At 45.5% G+C, this 26,430-nt stretch overlaps 1 pseudogene; it reads right to left on the bottom strand.

Annotated features, from left to right (window-relative positions):
* The window catches only part of LOC123139219 (T-complex protein 1 subunit epsilon-like), a 108,275-nt pseudogene that overhangs the window by 66,708 nt on the left and 15,137 nt on the right, over positions 1–26,430 (bottom strand).

The raw sequence follows: 26,430 nt of genomic DNA, 5'->3' as shown, positions 1-26,430 counted from the left end.
CACCATATTCCACCTCGGTCATATTGTTGCAGAGTTTAGGCGAAGCCCGGCGCCGGTAGAGCATCATCATCGTCATCATGCCGTCATGCTGACGGAACTCATGCCCGACACTTTGCTGGATCAGAGTCCGGGGATCGTCATCGAGCTGAACGTGTGCTGAACTCGGAGGTGTCGTACGTTCGGTACTTGGATCGGTCGGATCGTGAAGACGTACGACTACATCAACCGCGTTGTCATAATGCTTCCGCTTACGGTCTACGAGGGTATGTGGACAGCACTCTCCCCTCTCGTTGCTATGTCATCACCATGATCTTGCGTGTGCGTAGGAAATTTTTTGAAATTACTACGTTCCCCAACACTATGGACCCGAAGGTCAGTGGTAAACAACTCACAACTCATTGGAGGGGCAATGGTGTTGATGTAGAAGCCCTATGTGGTCGATTCCCCCTCCGGCGGTGCGCCGGTGAAGGCTCCAAGATGGGATCTCGCGGATACAGAAGGTTACGGCGGTGGAAATTGTGTTTCGTTGGCTCCCTGGATGTTTTCGGGGTACGTAGGCTTATATAGGAGGAAGAAGTACGTCGGTGGCCGCCCAAGGGCCCACGAGACAGGGGCGTGCCCTATAGGGGGGGCCTACCCTCTCGTGGCCGCCTTGGCTGCTTCTTGACTTGCACTAGTCCTCTGGATCATGTTCGTTCTAAAAATCACGCTCCCGAAGGTTTCATTCCGTTTGGACTCCGTTTGATATTCCTTTTCTTCGAAATACTGAAATAGGCAAAAAACAGCAATACGGGCTGGGCCTCCGGTTAGTAGGTTAGTCCCAAAAATATATAAATGTGTAAAATAAAGCCCATAAACATCCAAAAGGGGTAATATAATAGCATGAAACAATAAAAAATTATAGATACATTGGAGACGTATCAAGCATCCCCAAGCTTAATTCCTGCTCGTCCTCGAGTAGGTAAATGATAAAAATAGAATTTTTGATGTGGAATGCTACCTAGCATAATTATCAGTGTAATTTTCTTTATTGTGGCATGAATGTTCAGATCCAAATGATACAAAATAAAAGTTCATATTAACATGAAAATGGTGATACTTCAAGCATACTAATCAAAGTAATCATGTCTTCTCAAAATAACATGGCCAAAGAAAGTTATCCCTACAAAATCATATAGTTTGGCTGTTGCTCTATCTTCATCACACAAAGTATTTAATCATGCACAACCCCGATGACAAGCCAAGCAATTGTTTCATACTTTAATAATCTCAAACTCTTTCAACTTTCACGCAATACATGAGCGTGAGCCATGGACATAGCACTATATGTGGAATAGAATGGTGGTTGTGGAGAAGACAAAAAGGAGAAGACAGTCTCACATCAACTAGGCGTATCAACGGGCTATGGAGATGCCCATTAATAATATCAATGTGAGTGAGTAGGGATTGCCATGCAACGGATGCACTAGAGCTATAAATATATGAAAGCTCAACAAAAGAAACTAAGTGGGTGTGCATCCAACTCGCTTGCTCACGAAGACCTAGGGCATTTTGAGGAAGCCCATCATTGGAATATACAACCCAAGTTCTATAATGAAAGATTCCCACTAGTATATGAAAGTGACAACATAGGAGACTCTCTATCATGAAGATTGTGGTGCTACTTTGAAGCACAAGTGTGGAAAAAGAGATAGTAGCATTGTCCCTTCTCTCTTTTTCTCTCATTTTATATTTTTTTTCTTTTTTCTCTTTGGCCTTTTCTCTTCCTTTTTTTGGCCTTTCTCTTTTTTTTGTTTTTTTCTTTTTTTTCTTTTTGTAAAGTCTGAAGTCTCATCCCGACTTGTGGGCGAATCATAGTCTTCATCATCCTTTCCTCACTAGGACAATGCTCTAATAATGAAGATCATCACACTTTTATGGATTTACAACTCAAGAATTACAACTCAAAGCTAGAACAAGATATGACTCTATATGAATGCCTCCGGCGGTGTACCGGGATATGCAATGAATCAAGAGCGACATGTATGAAAATTATGAAGGTGGCCTTGCCACAAATACGATGTCAACTACATGATCATGCAAAGAGCAATATGACAAAAGTAATGCGTGTCATATGAACGGAACGGTGGAAAGTTGCATGGCAATATATCTCGGAATGGCTATGGAAATGCCATAATAGGTAGGTATGGTGGCTGTTTTGAGGAAGGTATATGGTGAGTGCATTGTACCGGCGAAAGTTGCATGGCACAAGAGAGGGTAGCAATGGTGGAAGGGTGAGGTGCGTATAATCCATGGACTCAACATTAGTCAAAAGTACTCATATACTTGTTGCAAAAATCTAGAAGTCATCAAAAACCAAAGCACTACGCGCATGCTCCTAGGGGGATAGATTGGTAGGATATGACCATCGCTCGTCCCCGACCGCCACTCATAAGGAAGACAATCAATAATTAAAATTGTGCTCCAACTTCATCACAAAGCGGTTCACCATACGTGCATGCTACGGGAATCACAAACCCCAACACAAGTATTTTTCATGATCACCTCAACTAGCATGACTCTAATATCACTACCTCCATATCTCAAAACAATTATCAAGCATCAAATTGATCGTAGCATCTAATTCCTTTCTATGATAGTTTTTATTATACCCAACTTGGATGCTCATCATTCTAGGACCAACTTTGTAACCATAGAAAATACCATGCTGTTCTAAAAGACTCTCAAAATAATATAAGTGAAGCATGAGAGACTAGCAATTTCTTCAAAATTAAGTCACCACCGTGCTCTAAAAGATATAAGTGAAGCACTAGAGCAAAAACTATCAAGCTCAAAAGATATAAGTGAAGCACATAGAGTATTCTAGCAAATTCTAATCAAGTAGAATTCTCCCAAAAGGGTGTGTACAGAAAGGATGACTGTGGTAAACTAAAAAGCAAAGACTAATATAATACACGACGCTCCAAGCAAAACACATATCATGTGGCGAATAAAAACATAGCTCCAAGTAAAGTTACCAATGAACGAAGATGAAAGAGGGGATGCCTTCCCGGGGCATCCCCAAGCTTAGGCTTTTGGCTATCCTTGAATATCTTGGGGTGCCATGGGCATCCCCAATCTTAGGCTCTTGCCACTCCTTATTCCATAGTCCATAAGGGCTTTACCCAAAACTTGAAAACTTCACAACACAAAACTCAACAGGAAATCTTATAAGCTCCGTTAGTGAAAGAAAACAAAACCACCACATAAGGTACTGTAATGAACTCATTATTTATTTATTTTGGTGTTAAACCTACTGTATTCGAACTTCTCTATGGTTTATAAACCATCTTACTAGCCATAGATGCATCAAAATAAGCAAACAACACACGAAAAACAGAATCTGTCAAAAACAGAACAGTCTGTAGCAATCTGTAACTAACACAAACTTCTGGAACTCTAAAAATCCTACCAAAATAGGAAGTCCTGGACAATTTGTCTATTCATCATCAGCAAAAAGAATCAACGCAAAATCACGTTTCCGTGATTTAAAAAAACTAAATTCATGCGTTCAAAGTTTCCATTTTTCAGCAGAATCAAATCAACTATCATCATAGGTTATCCTATAGGTTCTACTTGGCACAAACACTAATTAAAAGATAAAAACACATCTAAATAGAGGGTAGATGCAAGATTTATTACTAAACAGGAACAAAAACAAAAAACACAAAGAAAATTGGGTTGCCTCCCAACTAGCGCTATCGTTTAACGCCCCTAGCTAGGCATAAAAGCGAAGATAGATCTAAGTAGTGCCATCTTTGGCACTAAACTCATAAGTAGCTCGCATGATAGATTCATAAGGTAATTTGACTTTCTTTCTTGGAAAGTGCTCCATGCCTTTCTTTACTGAAAATTGGAATCTAATATTCCCTTCCTTCATATCAATAATTGCACCAATCGTTATAAGTAAAGGTCTACCAAGAATAATAGGGCAAGAAAGATTGCAATCTATATCAAGAACGATAAAATCTACGGGCACCAAATTTCTATTTGCAACAATGAGAACATCATTGATCCTTCCCATTGGCTTTTTAATGGTGGAATCCGCAAGGTGCAAATTTAAAGAGCAATCATCAAGATCATGGAAACCTAGAATATCACATAAAGTTTTCGGAATCGTGGAAACACTAGCACCCAAATCACACAAAGCAAAACACTCATGATCTTTAATTCTAACCTTTATAGTAGGTTCCCACTCATCATTAAGTTTTCTAGGTATAGAAACTTCCAAATTAAGTTTTTCATCATAAGATTGCATCAAGGCATCAACGATATGTTTGGTAAAAGCTTTATTTTGACTAGAAGCATGAGGAGAATTAACAACAGATTGCAACAAGGAAATAAAACCTTCTAAAGAACAATTATCATAATCAAATTCCTTGAAATCTGAGATAGTGGGTTCAATACTATTTAAAGTCATGACCTCTCCAATCCCACTTTAACCAAATTTAGCATCAAGATCTAAAAACTCCGAATTCTTGGGACGCCTTCTAGGTAAAGTTGACTCATCTTCAGTCCCATAATTATCAAGATTCATATTGCAAAACAAAGATCTAATAGGAGACGCATCAATAACTTTAAGATCCTCATCATTATTTTCATGGAAACTAGAAGAACACGCCTTTATAAAGCTATCTTTCTTAGCACGTAATCTAGCGGTTCTTTCCTTGCACCATCAATGGAAATTCTCATTGCTTTGAGAGACTCATTGATATCATGCTTAGGGTAAGACCTAAGTTTAAGAGAATCAACATCAAGCGAAAGTCTATCAACGTTCCTAGCCAAATCATCAACTTTGAGCAATTTTTCTTCAAGCAAAGCATTAAAATTCTTTTGAGAAATCATAAATTCTTTCACACTATTCTCAAAATCAGAGGGCATATTATTAAAATTACCATAAGAAATATTGTAGGAATTTCCATAATCATTAGAGGAATTACTAGGGAACGGTCTAGCATTAAAGTTTCCTCTATAAACATTGTTTCCAAAACTATTCCTACCAACAAAATTCACATCCATAGATTCATTATTATTCTCAATCAAAGTAGACAAAGGCATATCATTGGGAGCAAGAGGAGTATTTTTAGTAGCAAAAAATTTCATAAGTTCATCCATCTTTCCACTCAAAACATTGATTTCTTCTATACATGCACTTTTTTACTAGAAGATCTTTCGGTGTGCCATTGAGAATAATTAGCCATAATATTATCAAGAAGTTTTGTAGCATCTCCTAACGTGATTTCCATAAACGTGCCTCCTGCGGCCGAATCTAAGAGATTTCTAGAAGCAAAGTTCAAACCGGCATAAAAATTTTGTATGATCATCCGTAAATTCAAACCATGAGTAGGGCAATTGCGAATCATCAATTTCATTATTTCCCAAGATTGGGCAACATGCTCATGATCAAGTTGTTTAAAATTCATAATATTGTTCCTAAGAGTGATGATCTTAGCGGGAGGAAAATACTTAGGGATAAAAGCATCTTTGCACTTGTTCCAAGAATCAATACTATTTTTAGGCAAAGACAAAAACCAAACTTTAGCACGATCTCTAAGTGAAAACGAAAATAACTTCAATTTAACAATATCATTATCTATATCTTTTTTCTTTTGCATCACACAAATCAACAAAGTTGTTTAGATGAGTAGAGGCATCTTCACTAGGAAGGCCGGCGAATTGATCTTTCATAACAAGATTCAACAAAGCAGTATTGATTTCACAAGACTCAACATCATTAAGAGGAGCAATCGGAGTACTAAGGAAATCATTATTATTGGTATTTGAGAAATCACACAATTTGGTATTATCTTGCGCCATGGCAACAAGTAATCCAACACACAAGCAAGCGGAAAAAGGCAAGCGAAAAGAGAGGAGGAGTTTGGGAAAGAGAGGGCAAATAAAAAAGCAAGGGTGAAGTGGGGGCGAGGAAAACGAGAGGCAAATGGCAAATAATGTAAATGCGAGGGAGATGAGTTTGTGATGGGTACTTGGTATGTCTTGACTTGAGCGAAGACTTCCCCAGCAACAGCGCCAGAAATCCTTCTTGCTACGTCTTGAGCTTGCGTTGGTTTTCCTTGAAGAGGAAAGGGTGATGCAAAAATAGTAGCGTAAGTATTTCCCTCAGTTTTTGAGAACCAAGGTATCAATCCAGTAGGAGGCTCCTCAAAAGCCCCACGCACCTACACAAACAAACAAAGAACTCGCAACCAACGCAATAAAGGGGTTGTCAATCCCTTCACGACCACTTGCGAAAGTGAGATCTGATAGAGATAGTATGACAAGATAAATATATTTTTGGTATTTTGTAATATAGATGCAAAAAGTAAAGATGCAAATAAAAGTAGATTGGAAGCAAGTATGATAAGAGATAGACCCGGGGGCCATAGGTTTCACTAGTGGCTTCTCTCAAGATAGCATAAGTATTATGGTGGATGAAGAAATTACTGTCGAGCAATTGATAGAAAAGAGAATAATTATGAGATTATCTAGGCATGATCATGTATATAGGCATCACGTCTGTGACAAGTAGACCGACTCCTGCCTGGATCTACTACTATTACTCCACACATCGACCGACTCCTACCTGCATCTAGAGTATTAAGTTCATAAGAAGAGAGTAACGCCTTAAGCAAGATGACATGATGTAGAGGGATAAACTCATGCAATATGATATAAACCCCATCTTTTTATCCTCGATGGCAACAATACAATGCGTTCCTTGCAACCCTTTCTGTCACTGGGTAAGGACACCACAAGATTGAACCCAAAGTTAAGCACTTCTCCCATGGCAAGAAAGATCAATCTAGTAGGCCAAACCAAACAGATAATTCGAAGAGACTTGCAAAGATAACTCAATCATACATAAAATAATTCAGAGGAGATTCAAATATTTCTCATAGATAAACTTGATCATAAACCCACAATTCATCGGATCTCGACAAACACACTGCAAAAAGAGTTTACATCGAATAGATCTCCACAAGAGAGGGGGAGAACATTGTATTGAGATCCAAAAAGAGAGAAGAAGCCATCTAGCTAATAACTATGGACCCGAAGGTCAGTGGTAAACTACTCACAACTCATCGGAGGAGCTATGGTGTTGATGTAGAAGCCCTCCATGGTCAATTCCCCCTCCGGCGGAGCGCCGGTGAAGGCTCCAAGATGGGATCTCCCGAATATAGAAGGTTACGGCGGTGGAAATTGTGTTCCGTTGGCTCCCTGGATGTTTTCCGGGTACGTAGGCTTATATAGGAGGAAGAAGTACGTCGGTGGCCACCCGAGGGGCCCACGAGACAGGGGCGCGCCCTATAGGGGGGGCGCCCTACCCTCTCATGGCCGCCTCGGCTGCTTCTTGACTTGCACTAGTCCTCTGGATCATGTTCGTTCCAAAAATAACGCTCCTAAAGGTTCCATTCCGTTTGGACTACGTTTGATATTCCTTTTCTTCGAAATACTGAAATAGGCAAAAAAAACAGCAATACGGGCTGGGCCTCCGGTTAGTAGGTTAGTCCCAAAAATAATATAAATGTGTAAAATAAGGCCCATAAACATCCAAAAGGGGTAATATAATAGCATGAAACAATCAAAAATTGTAGATATGTTGGAGACGTATCATGCAACAGGCCTCTGCGCCTGGTATTATACCTTTAAAGGTGGTTTTTGTGGGCTTGATCCTTGAGGGGTTGATGCCCATTTTGCGCACTGTATCCTGGTAAAGCAGATTCAGGCTGCTCCCTCCGTCCATAAGGACTTGTGTGAGGTGGAATCCGTCAATGATGGGGTCGAGGACCAATGCGGCCGAACCGCTATGACGGATACTGGTAGGGTGGTCCCTTCGATCAAAGGTGATCGGGTAAGAGGACCATGGGTTGAATTTTGGGTTGATTGTATAGACCTCCCGTAGTGCATATTTCCACTTAGGGATGTGGCTTGTGCGTATCATATTCGCCGTTTTTGCCTGGGGAGGGAATTTCATATTTCCTCCTATATTCAGTGGTCGGGGCTCCTCGTCATCGTCGTTGTCGCTTTGAGACCCCTTCCCCTTCTTTTCAGCGTCTGACCTGTCGGTTTGTCTGAAGACCCAGCATTCTTTATTGGTATGGTTGGCTGGTTTTCCAGGGGTTCCATGAATTTTGCATGGACGGTCGAGCATGCGGTCAAAACTGGACGGGCCTGAATTGTTTTTGTTGAATGGCTTCTTCCGCTAACCGGACTTGGAGCCGCTGAATCCGGCATTGACTGAGGTATCTTCGGCATTATCCCCATTTTTGCGGTGCTTGTGCTTGTTGCGCCGTGATTTGTCGTTGATATCCTTAGCTTTCGATGTGCCCAGATTGCTTGATGTATTGTTGCTGCGGGCCAACCAGCTATCCTCCCCCGCGCAAAAGCGGGTCATGAGTGTTGTGAGAGCTGCCATGGACTTTGGCTTTTCCTGACCAAATGCCGGGCAAGCCATTCGTCACGGATGTTATGCTTAAAGGCCGCTAGGGCTTCGGCATCCGGACAGTCAACAATTTGGTTCTTTTTGGTTAGGAACCGGGTCCAAAATTTCCTGGCTGACTCTCCGGGCTGTTGGGTTATGTGACTTAGATCATCAGCGTCTGGTGGTCGCACATAAGTGCCTTGGAAGTTGTCAAGGAATGCGTCTGCCAAGTTCTCCCAACTCCCGATGGAGTTTGCCGACAAGCTATTCAGCCAATGCCGAGTCGGTCCCTTTAGTTTTAGTGGGAGGTACTTGATGGCGTGTAGATCGTCTCCGCGGGCCATGTGAATGTGGAGCAAAAAATCTTCTATCCATACCGTAGGGTCTGTGGTGCCATCGTATGATTCAATGTTCACGGGTTTCCGAGAATTCATGATCCATTACTTCATCAGTGAAGCATAGGGGGTGTGCGGCGCCTCTATGCCGGGCTACATCCCAGCGTAGTTCAAATGAGTCTGGTGTATTGTATTCGGCCCGGTCGGACTTTAGTTTATTGTATCCGGCATGACGGTCATCATCACGTCTTGTGGTGCGCCCCCGTGATCCATAGATCGATCTAGACTGTCCTGCTTTGTTTTCTAATACATCGTCCTTCGTGTGGCCCCGGGCTTTAGTGTTATTGTTTGACTGGCCACGGGGTGCGGTCTGGACTTTTGGCTAGTACACCGCTTTGTCACGGCCACGGGGTGGCCGTTCAGCCGCATCATGCGCTAGTAGCGTGGGTTTTAAAGCCTCTTCCTCGAGTTGAGGTAGCAGCCTGCGCTTTGGGCGCTCGAGTCCGTATTCCTCGGCAGCCAGGACATTAGTCCATCTGTCAGTTAGCAGATCTTGATCAGCTTGCAGCTGTTGCTGCTTTTTCTTCAGGCTTTTTGCAGTGGCTACAAGCCGGTGTTTGAAGCGCTCCTAATCGACGGGATCCTCCGGCACGATAAATTCTTCGTCGCCAAGGCTCACTTCATCTTCGGAAAGAGGCATGTAATTATCGTCCTCTGATTCTCCATCATTTGCATGTTCTCTAGGGCTAGCTTGCCCATCCTCTTGTTCGGCCTGCTCGGAGCCTGGCTGGGCAGGATTATATTCGTCTTCGGCACCATCCGGATTGTTAGCCCTTGTGCCGGTATCACTATTTTTGCTATGGCGGGGCTTGGAGCGGCACCGATGACGCCATTGTCTAGGTTGCTTCCCCAAGGGGTTATCTTCCATTGCCTCATCGCCATTGTTTTCTTTGGGGTATCCACCATATAAATATCATATGAGGAGGTGGTGGTCCAGCATCCTATAGGCGGTGGTTCCTGTTCTTCTCCTGCATCGTCATCCATACCATCGATGTCTTTGGAGTCGAAGTCGAGCACGTCGGTTAAGTCATCGAAAGTGGCTATAAAGTGGGTGGTGGGTGGGGGACGAATTTCTTCATCGTCCGCTCCCCACTCGAGCCGGACATAGTTCAGCCAAGAATCACCTGACAAGGACAGAGACCTTAATGAGTTCAGCACGTCACCCAAGGGTGAGTGGTGAAAAATATTCGCGGCGGTGAACTCCATGACGGGTGCCCAATCTGATTCGATAGGCACTGATGCACGCGGTTCAGATCCTGCAACCGGGGAAGAGCCCGGGGGTCCGATGACACCAACCTCATAGGAGGCGGGTTTGGTGTTCGGCTCCGACACCGATGAGTGTGTGGCCTCCGTGGTGGGGTCCATCCACCCATCCTCGGAAGGCACGATCTGCTCCGAGTTGATTCTCGGCGCCAACGCGGGTGCGATTTCCCAAATACTGTCCGACGGCAGATCAAAATCATGCCCGTCGTGATTGTTCGCCGCACCTATCATGGGCTCGAATCCATCGAAGATCAAGTCTCCGCGGATGTCGGCAGTATAGTTTAAGCTTCCAAACCTAACCTGATGGCCAGGGGTGTAGCTGTCGATCTGCTCCAGATGGCCAAGCGAGTTGGCCCGCGGTACAAAGCCGCCGAATACGAAGATCTGTCCGGGAAGGAAAACCTCCCCCTGGATCGCATCGTTGAAGTTGATCGAGGGAGCCATCAAGCCTTATCGCGACGGCACACTGGAACACTCAATGAAAGCACCAATGTCGGTGTTAAAACCGGTGGATCTCGGGTAGGGGGTCCCAAACTGTGCGTCTAAGGCTAATGGTAACAGGAGGCAGGGGACATGATGTTTTACCCATGTTCGGGCCCTCTCGATGGAGGTAATACCCTACTTCCTGCTTGATTGATCTTGATGATATGAGTATTACAAGAGTTGATCTACCACGAGGTCGTAGAGGCTAAACCCTAGAAGCTAGCATATAATTATGATTGTTGTTGTCCTACGGACTAAACCCTCCTGTTTATATAGACATCGGAGGGGGCTAGGGTTACACAGAGTCGGTTACAGAGAAGGAAATCTACATATCCGAATATCCAAGCTTGCCTTCCACGCAAAGGAGAGTCCCATCCGGACACGGAATGAAGTCTTCAATCTTGTATCTTCATAGTCCAACAGTCCGGCCAAAGTATATAGTCCGGCTGTCCGAGGACCCCTTAATCTAGGACTCCCACAATGGCAAAGAAATTTTAAATTTTCAGCACAAACATCTAGCCTTTCTTGCAACCATTTAGTTTCTAAATACTTATGACTCTTGCAAAATCTATCTTCCCTATTTAATGTGTACTTGCAAACTCTATGCACTTCACAAAAGTTGACATGCTTATAAGAGACATTTTCATCATGACTAGTGCAATCATCATTAGTACTATGGATATTCAAAGAGTTCATACTAACAACATTGCAATCATGCTCATCATTCAAAGATTTAGTCCCAAACATCTTATAGACTTCTTCTTCTAGCACTTGAGCACAATTTTCCTTTCCATCATTCTCACGAAAGATATTAAAAAGATGAAGCGTATGAGGCAAACTCAATTCCATTTTTTTTGTAGTTTTATTTTATAAACTAAACTAGTGATAAAACAAGAAACTAAAAGATTCGATTGCAAGATCTAAACATATACCTTCAAGCACTCACCTCCCCAACAATGGCGCCAGAAAAGAGCTTGATGTCTACTACACAACCTTCTCCTTGTAGGCATTGTTGGGCCTCCAAGTGCAGAGGTTTTTGGTGGCTACAGAGGCTTGTGGCGGCTGAACTCCTGATCTAGGTTATTTTCTGGAGGTTTCAGTATTTATAGGAATTTTTGGCATAGGTCTCACGTCAGGGGGTTTCTAGGCTGTCCACGAGGCAGGGAGACACGCCCAGGGGGGTGGGCGCGCCCCCCTCCCTCGTGGGCAGCCCGGGACTCTCCTGGTCCAACTCTTTCACTCCATGGGCTTCTTTTGGTCCACAAAAAATCGTCAAAAATTGGCACGTCAATTGGACTCCGTTTGGTATTCCTTTTCTGTAAAACTCAAAAACCAAGGAAAAAGCAGAAACTGGCACTGGGCTCTAGGTTAATAGGTTAGTCCCAAAAATGATATAAAAGTGTATAGTAAAGCCCATTAAACATCCAAAACAGATAATATAATAGCATGGAACAATCAAAAATTATAGATACGTTGGAGACGTATCACTTGCCTGTTTGAGATACATTATGTCTGTTTGTGTGAGATACTTTGTATGATCATGTGCTTGATCATATCACTCTTTATGCTTATGCTTGGATGTTGACATTATCTATCTCATGTATGATCATTCACTTTGCCTTGGTGATGAGTGATTTTTCTTATTTAACATCATTTTGAGCGCTCCATCAAGATGTATGTGACATGGAAGAGTAACCCATGATCCTAATAGATTGTGCATTTGCGGTCCAGAGCAAATTTTAACAATGCACAAATTTAGGGGGAGCTCTTACTTATCACATACTTCTCAAACCGACAATGTACTTCAATTCTTACTATCATTTGTCGAAGCTTTGATCTATATGTTGTCATCAATTACCAAAAAGGGGGAGATTGAAAGTGCAACTAACCCCTGGGTGGTTTTTGGTAATTCTTAAGAACATATAGTTCATTGAACTAATGCTATTTCAAGATAATCATTTCAGAAAGTTCAATGTTTGGCATGGCATGGACTAGAGATGTGGACCCCTCAAAATGCAAAGGACATATATTGGCAACAAGCTCAAGACTCTACATTTTTGTTTTAGTGATCCAAGATGACATTGAGTCCATAGGAAAGCCAATACTATTAAAAGGGGATGAGGTGTTGCTTAATGAGTTACTTGCTCAAAATGCTTTGTGATATGCTCCAAAACCCTCAACCACTTTCTCATTTCCACATATGTCCTAAACCTAAAGTCAAATTCGGCCCCACCGATTTGATCTATCCGACGCCACCGAGTTTCACTTGACATAGCCACTACCACAAACCCTAGTTACTTCGGTCTCACCGAGATGGGATTGCAAACTCTCTGTTTCCCCTTTGTAACATTTCAGTTTCACCGAAATGAGCAAATCGGTCCCACCGAGTTGGCATTGGAAACTTTCTGATTCCTTTTTGTAACACTTCGATCCCACCGAAGTGAGCGAATCAGTCCCACCGAGTTTGCCTGACCAACCATCTGTGTACCTATTTGCTGAAATCGGTCCCATAGAGTTCATGTGATCGGTCGCACCAAGATTATGTTATGCCCTAACCCTAGCATATCGGTCCCACCGAGATAACTGTATCGGTCCCACCTAAACTCCTAACATTCACATTTTGAACTAAATCGGTCTGACCGAGTTTGCTGATTCGGTCTCACCGAGTTTGGGAATTTGATTGTAACGGTTAGATTTTGCGTGGAGGCTATATATACCCCTCCAGCCACTCTTCATTCATAGAGAGAGCCATCGGAACAAACCTACACTTCCACTACTCATTTTCTGAAAGAGAACCACCTACTCATGTGTTGAGGCCAAGATATCCCAGTCCTACCATATGAATCTTGATCTCTAGCCTTCCCCAAGTTGCTTTCCACTCAAATCATCTTTCCACCATAGCCAGAGAGTTGAGTGTTGGGGAGACTGTCATTTGAAGCACAAGAGCAAGGAGTTCATCAACAACACACCATCTATTACCTTTTGGAGAGTGGTGTCTCCTAGATTGGTTAGGTATCACTTGGGAGCCTCCGTCAAGATTGTGGAGTTGAACCAAGGAGTTTCTAAGGGCAAGGAGATCGCCTACTTCATGAAGATCTACCCTAGTGAGGCAAGTCCTTCGTGGGCGATGGCCATGATGGGATAGACAAGGTTGCTTCTTCGCGGACCCTTCCTGGGTGGAGCCCTCCGTGGACTCGCGCAACCGTTACCCTCCGTGGGTTTAAGTCTCCATCAACGTGGATGTACGATAGCACCACCTATCGGAACCACGCCAAAAATCTCCGTGTCAACATTGCGTTTGCTCCCTCCAAACTCCCCCCCCCCATTTACTTTCTTTCAAGTTGCATGTTTTACTTTCCGCTCCTCATATACTCTTTGCATGCTTGCTTCAATTGTATTGTGATTGCTTGACTTGTGATAAGTTGCTAAAATCTTCCAAGAACTTAAATTGGGAAAAGGTTATGTTTTTAATTGGTCAAGTAGTCTAATCACCCCCCCCCCTCTAGACACACTTTTGATCCTACAAGGGGGGACGCGGAGTCCACCAATGGTGGCATGTCACGAGGACAAGTCATCAACGTCTCATCTCACACCGGCGATGCATAGGCCGGCGCGGCAGCGGATTTGTTAAAATCATTCGTATTTAGGCTTTGTTTTTAATGCTGGTCTTTTGTTAGAGCAATGTTTAGATGAACTGTCTTTGTTTAATTACTAAACTTGCTCGATTCAGTAGGTCTGGTCTGTGTGTTGTACGCTCTTTTGTGTGCCCAAATTAGCAAGCGATGTTAAATTATGCAATGACGTACCCGGGGAAATTTCCACCAAAATTTCAATTATCAAACTCATCCCATGCGCGTTAAGCATAAGAATCATTTGCGATGCACACTATCGTTCAAAGTGAATGGTGTCCGGCGGCACCGCGTGCAAAGTATCCCTCCACATTTCGAAATTTTTGGCCTACCGCTGAAATATCTACCCTCCATCCTCCCCATCCCCTTTTCTCCCTGACCACAAGTCACATTTCCCATGTTTCCCCCTTCCTTCCTTCCTAAACTATAGCCGCTTCCTTGCTTGCTTCCTCACTCTCTCCGTCTGCATCCTACCGTCGGGGTCGCCATGGTCTTCTTCAAAGACCTCTCCAGCGGTTTCTCCTCCTCCTCCGACTCCTTCACCACCCCGGTATGCATCTCTTATCTCTCTCAGGCTATGACTTTGAATGAAGGATTTTTACCCGGTGGTCGATTTGAGTTATTTCTTCCTCTTGTAGTTCCCTAGGACCATCAGTTGCAACGAATGGAGCAGGGTGGTTGAAGATCTGTCTGCCCGTTGTCACCATCAATCTCCATGTGTGAAGCTAGTTGCGTTTGAATCGGTGGACAGTGGGAGGAAGTTTCTGGCATGTGCAGAGAAGGTTAGACCCTCTTTCGTTGTTACAAATCATTTGTTAGATGTGATTCAGACACTAGCAATAAATTCATTTGCATGTACACACCTGGTAGTATCAATTTGCTGTCATCCAAACACTATCGATATGTTGTTGCAGTTATATTTACCTTCCTCTTAAAATGTTCAATTTGTTATTTATAGTACATGAGTAAGAACTTGTAGCATTGTTGTAGTTAATTATAGCTTCTGATGTTTCATAATTTGGTTGTTGTGTCACTAGCAATAAATTCATTTGCTCATTGATATTTTGAGAAGATATGTCATAATTAGCCTATTTCTTCAGTTTTTCAAAATAAGTATTAGTGATTTTCTATGTTGCTATAAACCCATATTCCCTACAATTGTTACTGATCTAGTTTTAAATATTATAGGATGAACGAAAGTGTTCTTACTTGGAGTGGGTTGATCAAGAGTGGCCATAGTCTTTGAAGATGTGCCTAGCAAAGCTCTAGAGCATGTATCAGGAAGAGAACAGAGGTTGGCTTAGAGATAGTGTTGTGAACGCTAAAGAATATTTGAAGATGCGGGATAAAAAGAGGAAGGTGGAGAATGAGCTCAGATTTTTTTAAATCAAACTTTGCTAAGATGGTGTTGGTGAAGGAGGAGGCACTTTCCTAGTTGGCCAGTGCAAAACAGGTTCTTATTGAACTGAAAGTAGAGGTGGATAAGGCGAGCCTGGATGATCTCGATTAGGGAAATGAATATATTGTTCTTATGAAGTTGAACTATCTATATGTTGTACTATGATGTTTTTCGGTAGCTATCGTACTGTGATGTTAAAATATATCTATGTGCCTGATATAAAATTGGCAAACAGTTGTTCGATATGAAATGTGAATTTCCATAATACTAGAATTATTAATTGTAAACTAATAAATCTACGAAATGGGTCATGGAACTTTGCAAACGGTTCTAGAAGTAAAAGCGCTTGTGATGGATAGCCCAATGCCACACAGTTTTCTTCATCAAATCGTGTATGATGTAGTTGATAAAAGCAAACGGTTAACCAAGGCAGAGCGTGTGTGATAGTTACACGTATCACACACGAGCCTATACTTAAACCTGTGTGGGATGTACATATGAACGGAAACGTTTTCCCTGGATTGACTATGTGGGATGTACATAAGAACGGAAACGTACTCCTTGGATTGACTGTGTGTGATATACATACCTACGGAAATGTTTTTCTAGGATTCACCGTGTGGGATGTACATACCTATGGAAATGTTTTCTGGGATTCACCATGTGGGATGTACATAGCTACGGAAATGATTGGGTTTCCATGGGTCACCCGATCGCACATGAACTCATTTGATGTCCCAGGAGGGCCTATCCCCGAGGATTTCTAGGTCGTGTGGGAAGGACCCCCCCTATCACGCACACTCACTTGGCAACGGTTCCAAATGCCGTTGCGGAAAGGGGTTAAAAACCGTTTGTATAGCACCGACGCGTACCAGTGTAGATCAACTCTTGTAACCCCTATACCCTCGAATATAATCAAGCAGGAGTAGGGTTTTACCTCCATTAAGAGGGCCCGAACCTGGGTAAACACTTTGTCCCTTCTCCATTGTTACTACTGATCCTCAGACGTGCAACTTGGGCCTCCCTACCCGAGATCTGCCGGTTTTGACACCGACACCGCCTCCTCCCCTCCATGGTGGTGGGTGGTGGGGGATGGATCTGGGATCCCTGCCCGGATCCGGTGGATGTGGGGTTGGTGTTGGCAGCGGTGGCTGGTGGCCCAGGCGTGGTGGCGGCGAGTCTCGCAGCCTCTGGGCATCATGGAGGTGCCGGCAGTTGTGAGTGTTTAGCCTGGTGGTGGTGGCGGCCGTGCACGGGAGTTGGATTCCTTCGAACAGATCTGGGTGAAAACTTGCTTTCGGCTATTGCCAAGGCCGGCGGTGGGAGCGCTATCTGCATCATTCCCTTCTTGGAGACATCGCCATGAAGAAGTTCAAGGCCACTCTCTGCTACCTTCGGGGGACCCTAGATCGGATGATCGGATGACGGAGGCGCTCTAGTGTCGTTCCCCCCTTTGGGGCGTCATTCTTGGAGGTACACACGTGATCGAGGGACTAGGGGACGGATTCTTTGGTGGAGCGGTGCTTCATCTCACTCATTGATTGTGGCGGATCTCGACGGCATGGCGATGTGGTGACTCGGCGTCCAATGCACGGAGATGGACTCGCGCAGGAGGGTGACATTATCTAGCATCGTGGTGGCGTCGGCGGCAGCTAGACTGGGCAAGGTAGATGGAGCAGTACAGCTCTAAAGATGTATTGGTGGCAGGTGGCTGCGGCGGCCTCATACGTGGCAGGCGTCCTGGTTGAGGAGCATGTCGGACTGTTGGGTGCCCATACCCGGCAGGTTTCCTGGTTGGGACCCCAGGTCTTAGATGTTAGGTTTGGTTGCGAGGTATGTTTGGTATTAGGCCCAGACTATCAGCGCCTCTTCATCAACTGGATAGGAGTAGCGAAAGATGTTGCTTAGACGGTGTCTTTAGCCTCTTTTTTTTGACCCTGTGACCGTAGAACAATAGTTCTACGGTATAATTTCATTAATAAAATATTTACAGTTACAAAACATATCAGTACGGTCCTTCAACCAATACCAGCTCTAGGAAACATCATCATATATGTTTAAGTTTAATTCAACCCAGGACCGAATCTTGTCTGCTTTTCCTTGCTTGGCCCTCAGCTGGCATGCCTCCTTCTTGAAGGTAGAATTTCCAGGTATCAATGTTGATGGCTGCCATTTAGAAGATTTTGTCATTTCTGGGACTCCAAGTAGCCCAGCACCCCATAACAATAATTTCTAAGGCAAATGTCGGAGGAAGCTGAGACATAGCAAGAAGGATTTCATCATAACTTGAGATACCTCTCTGTCTACTTGGAATGATGCTATCCCAATAGGAAAGTGTGAAGGGACAATTCCAGAAAAGGTGATTAGAGGTTTCATCTGTGTGATCAAGACAGAGAGCACATTCAAAACTTGGGAGTTGCATTGAACGTCTTTGGAGCATGTTCCTAGTGTTATTCTGTCATGTAGCAAAAGCCAGAAGAATATCTTGTTCCTAAGTATGCATGTCGTTGACCAGAGGGCAATGAATATGTTGTGTGTTGATCCTTTGTCCATAATGAGTCGATACATCTACATAGATGAGTATGCTGAGTTGCTCCCTGTTAACTTCCAACAGTCCCTTGTATCCACTGTGGTTCTTTGTTGTAGATGTTGTTGTAGAGTGAGGAATTGTTGATGTGCTTGAATGGAGAGAGGTCGGTGGAATAAGTTGCTTGCATCTGGAGTTGATATGGCCTGGCTCAAAGTGATGTCTTTGTAGATGGCAAAAGAGTATAACTCAAGAAACTGGTGGCATAATCCTTGGTTCCACCAACCATCAGACCATAAGAGAATAGTGTTTCCAACTCCAGCTTGGCATATTGTCCATTGCTTTCCACCAAAATGAGCCCACCAACCGAGTGCCAGGAAGAGAATGTAAATAATGTGTCTCCCAAATTATCTTGACCCATGGAAATCATGCTTGTTGAGGAATTTGAACAAAAATTTCATGAGCAAGGCCTTGTTATGTGTTTCAATATTCAACACTCCTAATCCTCCCTGTTTTTTGGGTTTACTAATCTGCTCCCAAGCAATGAGTGCCACCCCAGAATCCTGAGAACCATATTTCCTCCAAAAATAGTTTTTGAGATAAGTATTGATCTATTGGACCATAGTGGTAGGTATTGCTAAAGTGCTCATGACAAAAGTGGGCATGCTAGTGAAAACAAATTTGATCAGAGTCAATTTATCTCCAGTGGAGAGCAAAGTAGAGCATCCTTCTAGCCTGTTGGCAATTCTTTGGATTAGTGGCATGAAATCTTCAACCCTAGGCTTGCTGAGGCTAAGAGGTAAGCCCAAATAAGTGTGTGGAAAAGATCCAGTCTTGCAGCCAAAAATGGTTGTATGAGTTTGTAAGGTCTTGTTTTAATAATTAATAAAATGGTTGTATGCATCGTCTAGATGCAGAGGCCGGGGGTCTTTCTCCTTTTCTGAAAAAAACAAAGTATGTAACTACGTATACAGACAAAACTCCCGCAAATTAACAGCTAGTCTCCGCATATGCTCTGTAGTCTCACCTACCTACCTAAGATTTCACATACTTGGGGTTCTAAAATTAGACACCTGACTATACAACCTGCACCAATCCATGCATATTTAATATTACTTGTGTACATTATCAGAAAAAATTATTCCTTGTTACAAGAAATAGCACAAAACTAGTTGTACCTGCCCAAGCTTATCAGGAGTCAACTCTTGGAATCTTGGAACAATGTGTCCCCCTGTAGTCAGTTTTCAAATGTTAGATAGTGTACTTATAAGAGAAACTCCAACGGGGCGACCCAAACGGACGCGCGCTTTGTCTGCTTTTCGTCCGTTTGGGTCGGCCAGGCGGACGTGCGCGTCCGCATTTTGAAATGGGCCGGATTGACCGCCCAACGGGAAGGCTGACCCAAATGTGCTGGCGTGGAAAAAAAATGCTCACATGAAATAAACATAATTAAACATAAGTGGTTGGTCAAACGTCGGCCAAAGTCCACTTAAACATAATTAAACATTAATTAAAAAAGTCTGCGCCCGCCTTCTGCCGCCCCGCATGCTGCGCTAGACGTCGTCGGCCTTTCCCTTGCCCTTGGTGTCGATGCCGCCGGCGTCATCGCCGGTGAGGTCGATGAAGACGGGAGCAGGGCCAGCCCACCCGAATGCCGCCTGGTACACTGCCAGGGCAGCCTCCTCCCACGTCTGCTGGGGCGGCAGCATTGCGGCTAGCCGCGCACACTCCTCCTCCTCCTCGAGTCGGCGCACCTCTATATCGCGTTAGAGCATGGCCTCGTAGCACATCTGCTCCTCGCCGTCGGCCTGCTCCTGGCGGAGCCAGTGCACCGTCCAGTGCTTGAGGTGGGCAGACTCCTACTCCGACGTCGTAGCGAAGTGGGCGGGAGGCGCGCTTGAGGGAGTCCTGGACTAAGGGGTCCTCGGACAGCCGGACTTTATATTTTGGTCGGACTATTGGACTATGAAGATACAAGATTGAAGACTTCGTCCCGTGTCCGGGTGGGACTCTCCTTTGGGTGGAAGGCAAGCTTGGCAATTCGGATATGTAGATCTCCTTCTCTGTAACCGACTCTGTGTAACCCTAGCCCCCTCCGGTGTCTATATAAACCGAGGGGTTTAGTCCATAGGACGACAACAATCATAATCATAGGCTAGCTTCTAGGGTTTAGCATCTATGATCTTGTGGTAGATCAACTCTTGTAATACTCATATCATCAAGATCAATCAAGCAGAAGTAGGGTATTACCTCCATCGAGAGGGCCCGAACCTGGGTAAAACATCGTGTCCCCTGCCTGTTACCATTAGCCTTAGACGCACAGTTCGGGACCACCTACCCGAGATCCGTCGGTTTTGACACCGACATTGGTGCTTTCATTGAGAGTTCCACTATGTCGTCGCGATAAGGCTCGATGGCTCCCTCAATCATCTTCAACGATGCAGTCCAGGGGGAAGTTTTCCTTCCCGGACAGATCTTCGTATTTGGTGGCTTCGTACTGCGGGTCAACTCGCTTGGCCATCTGGAGCAGATCGATAGCTACGCCCCTGACCATTGGGTCAGGTTTGGAAGCTTGAACTATCCTGCCGACATCCACGGAGACTTGATCTTCGACGGATTTGAGCCCATGTCATGCGCGCCGAACGGTCACGACGGGCATGACTTTGATCTGCCATCGGACACTATTTGGGAGATCGCGCCTGCGGCGGCGCCGGGAATCGGTCCGGAGCAGATCGTGCCTTCCGAGGATGGGTGGATGGACCCCGCCACGGAGGCCGCGCACTCATCGGCGTTAGAGCCGAACACTGATCCCACCTCCTCTAAGGGTGTTGTCATCAAACCCTCGGACTCGTCTCCAGCTACAGGATCCGAACCGTGTGCGTCCGTGCCTATTGAATCTAATTGGGCACCTGTCATGGAGTTCACCGCCGTGGATATTTTTCAACACTCGCCCTTGGGGGATGTGCTGAACTCATTAAGGTATCTTTCCTTGTCGAGAGATTCTTGGCCGAACTACGTCCGGCTCGAGTGGTAAGCGGACGATGAAGAAATTCGTTCCCCACCCACCACCCACTTAATAGCCATTGTCGATGACTTAACCGACGTGCTTGACTTCAACTCCGAAGACATCGACGGTATGGATGACGATGCAAGAGAAGAACAGGAACCACCGCCTATAGGGCGCTGGAGAGCCACTTCATCATATGATATATATATGGTGGACACCCCAAAGAAAACAATGGCGATGAGGCAACGGACGATAACCCCTTGGAGAAGCAATCTAAGCACTGGCGTCATAGGTGCCGCTCCAAGCCCCACCATAGCAAAAATAGCGATACCCGCACAAGAGATAACAATCCGAATGGTGCCGAAGACGAAAACAATCCTGCCCAGCCAGGCTTCGAGCAGGCCGAGCAAGAGGATGGGCAAGCTAGCCCTAAGGAACAGGCGACAGATGGAGAATCAGAGGACGATAATTACATGCCTCTCTCCAAAGATGAAGTGAGCCTTGGCGACGAAGAATCCGTCGTGCCTGAGGATCCCGTCGAGTAGGAGTGCTTCAAACGCCGGCTTATAACCACTGCAAAAAGCCTGAAGAAAAAGCAGCAACAGCTTCAAGCTGATCAAGATCTGCTAACTGACAGATGGACCGAGGTCCTGGCTGCCGAGGAATACGGACTCGAGTGCCCTAGCAAAAGCTACCCAAAGCGCAGGTTGCTACCTCAACTCGAGGAGGAGGCTTTAAAGCCCACGCTCCCAACGCATGACGCGGCTGACCGGCCACCCCGTGGCCACGACAAAGCGGCGTACCAACCCGAAGTCCAGACCGCACCCCGTCGCCAATCAAACGATAATACTAAGGCCGGGGGCTACATGAAGGACCTGCGAGATGTAATGGAAAACAAAGCAGGACGGTCAAGATCGATCTACGGATCACGGGGGCGCGCCACAAGACGTGACGATGACCGTCACGTCGGATACCATAAACCAAAGTCCGGCCGGGCCGAATACAACAGACTAGATTCATTTGAACTACGTTGGGATGTAGCCTGACATAGAGGCGCCGCACACCCCCTATGCTTAACTGATGAAGTCATGGATCACGAATTCCCAGAGGGGTTTAAACCCGTAAACATTGAATCATATGATGGCACAACAGACCCCGCGGTATGGATCGAAGATTTTCTCCTCCACATTCACATGACCCGCGGTGATGACTTACATGCCATAAAGTACCTACCACTTAAGCTCAAAGGACCGGCTCAGCATTGGCTGAATAGCCTGCCAGCAAGCTCCATTGGCAGTTGGGAGGACTTGGAAGATGCATTCCTCGACAACTTCCAGGGCACTTATGTGCGACCACCGGATGCTAATGACTTAAGCCACATAACCCAACAGCCCGGAGAGTGAGCCAGGAAATTCTGGACTCGGTTCTTAACTAAAAAGAACCAAATTGTTGGATGTCCGTATGGCTCGCCCGACACCTAGGCCAAGAGAAGCCAAAGTCCATGGCAGCCCTCACGACACTCATGACCCACTTTTGCGCGGGTGAAGATAGCTGGCTGGCTCGTAGCAACATCACACCCAAAAACTCAGACAATTCAGACGCCAGGGACAACAACGGCAAGCCACGACGAAATAGACACAAGCGTTGCAACAATGGCGACAACGCCGAAGACACGGCAGTCAATGCTAGATTCAGAGGCTTTAAATCCGGGCAGCGGAAAAAGCCATTCAAAAGAAACAGTCCTGGCTCGTCCAGTTTGGACCGCATACTCGATCGCTCATGTCAAATTCACGGCACCCCCGATAAACCAGCCAACCACACCAACAGGGAATGTTAGGTGTTTAAACAGGCCGGCAAGTTGAATGCCGAAAACAAGGAAAAGGGGCTGCATAGCAATCACGACGAGGAGCCCCGGCCGCCGAACACAGGAGGATAGAAGAAATTCCCTCCCTAGGTGAAAACAGTAAATATGATATACGCAACCCATATTCCCAAGTGAGAACGGAAGCGTGCACTAAGGGACGTCTATGCGATGGAGCCAGTCGCCCCAAAGTTCAACCCATGGTCCTCTTGTCCAATCACCTTCGATCGCAGGACCATCCTGCCAGTATCCGTCATGGCGGTTCAGCCGCATTGGTCCTTGACCCCATCATCGATGGATTCCATCTCACACGAGTCCTCATGGACGGTGGCAGCAGCCTGAACCTGCTCTATCAGGATACAGTGTGCAAAATGGGCATCGACCTCTCAAGGATCAAGCCCACAAAAACCACCTTCAAGGGTGTCATACCCAGTGTAACGCCCCGAATCCGTTGCGCCAGGTGTATGCCAGTTATTCACCTTCGTTGCCATGTCATTTTCTTGCGTGTTGCATTTTGCCATGTCATCTTCTGCATTTCATCTGCATGTTTTTCAAAACTTGCATTCGTTCGGGTTTCGTCGGTTCTCTCCGTTGTCCGTTCGGAGTCTAGACACACTCGCACGCGCCCGCGGCACCTCCGAAATATATTTTATAAGTGGCATAAAAATGTTCTCAGAATGGGTTGCAACTTGTCGTGCGGTCTTATTATAGTGTAGACAGAGCACCTGCCAAGTTTCATCGCATTCGGAGTTCGTTTGACTGCCCAACCGTTAAATATATAACCGCGATATAGTCGGTATATTCGTCGGATGTTTCGGTCTTCGAGACTGTCGCCGGGCCTCACCTCTCTTCTCTCCCCTCAGTCCAGACCCTCTTTTCACAGCCCGCCTAGGCCTGCCTAACCCCCTTCGTGATCAGATCCGTCGGATCATGATCGGAGGCTCCGAAACAGACTCAAACCCCCCAACCCTAGTCCCCTTTTGCTATATATAGACCCCTCCTTCCATCTTTGGGCATTTCCTAGTCTAAACCTAGCCCCTAGCCTCCTCCCACCTCCAGCCGGCGCACCTTCCTCGTTTTTTGCGCCGGACAGCTCCCCCGCCGCCACTTGTCGCCGCCCCACTCGCCAGCGCCGTCACCCGCCGTCGCCCGCGGCCTATCAAAGCGCGACACGTCGCCCCGGCCTACTCCCTCCGCCGCCAGCCCTCCAGGGCCCAGATTCGGCCCGTCGCCGGGCCTAAACGGGCTCGCCAGCCCGCGCGCCTCCCACCTGCGCCCGAGCGCTGCCCGGCCACCCGCTTGGTCGCCTCCTCCTCGTCGCCGCCTCGCGGGACCCTGCCGGAGCCACCGCCGGCGACAAACCTCCACCAAGTCGCCGCCCCGCCGCCCTCTTCCACTCCTTCTCTCCCCCTGACCCGGTCATCTCTCTCTCACGCGCGCAGGAGCCCCGCCGTCCCTTGGAGCTCGTCGTCGACCGGAGTCGTCCCTGCCGCCGCCGCCACCGGGAATGGAGGGATCCGGCCGGGATTCACTGGATCCGCCCCGTCCCGTTCCCCTCCGGCCTTCCCCGCGCTCTCGCCGGAGCATCAACCTCGCCGCAACCGGCGGCGCCGCCGCCCTGACCCTGCGCCCCGTTGACCGCGCCCACATGGGCCGCGGCCCAGCTCCTCCTTCCCCGGCCCAGTCGGCCTCGCAGGCCCAGCCGGCCTGCCTCCTCCTCCGTCCTGGGCCGAAGCCCGCTAGGTGAGCGAGCCCGCCTAACCTCCGCCCTGGGCGCGAGATATCTATATAACGCTCGTCCTGTTTTTTTTCAGTAAAATGACTAAGTCCTGAATCTGTGTAATTTTCATGCCCTGTTTGACGTGCCGTATCTCTGCATCCATAGCTCCGTTTCGTGCGTGTAATATGTCAAATTGTTCGTCTCAATGAGTACATCATTTCGTTCCATCGCTCATATTCATTTGAGGTCATCTTGATGCCTGAATCATCGTTGTAAGAGTGCTTCATGACGTTTTCTGCTGTCTGTTAACAGAACGAGCTCTTTTGTTATTTTTGCCATGATTGATGTGTGCATCGTATGAGGTTGATGTCTACATGTGTTTTGGACTATGCCATGTCTTATTTACAGAGGTGCTTACCATGTATTTTTGTGATCAATGTGGTGACTATCACAAGCATGCAAACTAGGCATCATGATGTTGCTGATTTCAGTCCCTGATCTGTTGTTATTTTCATGCCATGTAAACTTGATGCTACAAAAAGATCCATGCATATTTTGAGATACTTCAGTAAGGGTGTTTTGAACATGTGGTTATTGTCTATCCATTCATACCCTTGGTTGCAATTATGGAGTAGTCTAGCATGTCATTTGAGTGCTCTACTTTTGCTTCAAAATATTTCCTGGCAGATTGTTTACTTGTTATTCAATTTGGCCAAGGTGGCTATAGTTGATCCTTGCATGCTATGGACTTGTTCTTGACTTGGTTTGTTCCACAAACATGTCTTCTTGATGATGCTATGCTTATCTTGTCATGCAATGACTTGTGGTGAGTGAATCGAGCTTGTTAAGTAGGGTACATGATGTTGCTGTTTTGCTAAGCTGAATCTGTTATTTCGTGATGCTATATAAACATGCTTCTACAAATCATTCTATGCATAATCTGGAGATGTTCTATAAACATGTTTTGATCTACATGTCATCCTCTATCCATCCATGCCCCTGGTTGCATTTATAGCTTGCTGTAGATTGTTCATATCTTGCTCCAAAGTTGCTTCATAATGTTGTTGTCAGCCTGTTTACATTAAGTTCAGTTGTTTACATCTGTTTTGCTAGTGATCCATGCATCCTATGACCTTGCTCTTGCCATGCTTAGCTTCACAAATATGTCTTCTTACTGTTGGGTGCCTTGCCATGCCATGTTTTGCTCTGTAGTGAGTTGCACAAGCTCATCTACATGCCTTCATAATTATGTTCCTGCCATGTTTGAATCTGTAATATAACTTGCTATGTTTACGTGGGTGCCATCATATTTTCTGATCCTTTTTGGCTTATGGTCAGTAAGGGACTTTTGATCTATGCATTTAGTAGATTCATGCCATGCCTTTGTTGCCATGATAAGTTCCTGTAACATGTTGTTTGATAGCTCTAAACATTGCAACCTGATGTTATTTTCTGCAAAGTCTAAAATTGTTATAACTTGCAATCTTACCATGTGTGTTTGAGCATGTTCTAGTGATTTCTGGAGATAGCTCAGTGTTCATGTTTTATAATGCTTTACCTGTACATCATGCCCATGCCTTTTGTTTTCATATTGTGGTGTTGTAGCATGTTGTTTTGATGCTCGCAATATGCCTAGTTGCTGTTTTGGGCAGATTGTTGCTATAACTTGTATAGTGTGTGTATGT

This window comes from Triticum aestivum, chromosome 6B (assembly GCF_018294505.1).
Source record: "Triticum aestivum cultivar Chinese Spring chromosome 6B, IWGSC CS RefSeq v2.1, whole genome shotgun sequence".
Lineage (NCBI taxonomy): Eukaryota > Viridiplantae > Streptophyta > Magnoliopsida > Poales > Poaceae > Triticum > Triticum aestivum.
Note: the sequence above shows the minus strand (reverse complement) of the source record. Positions and strands in the feature narration are given on the sequence as shown.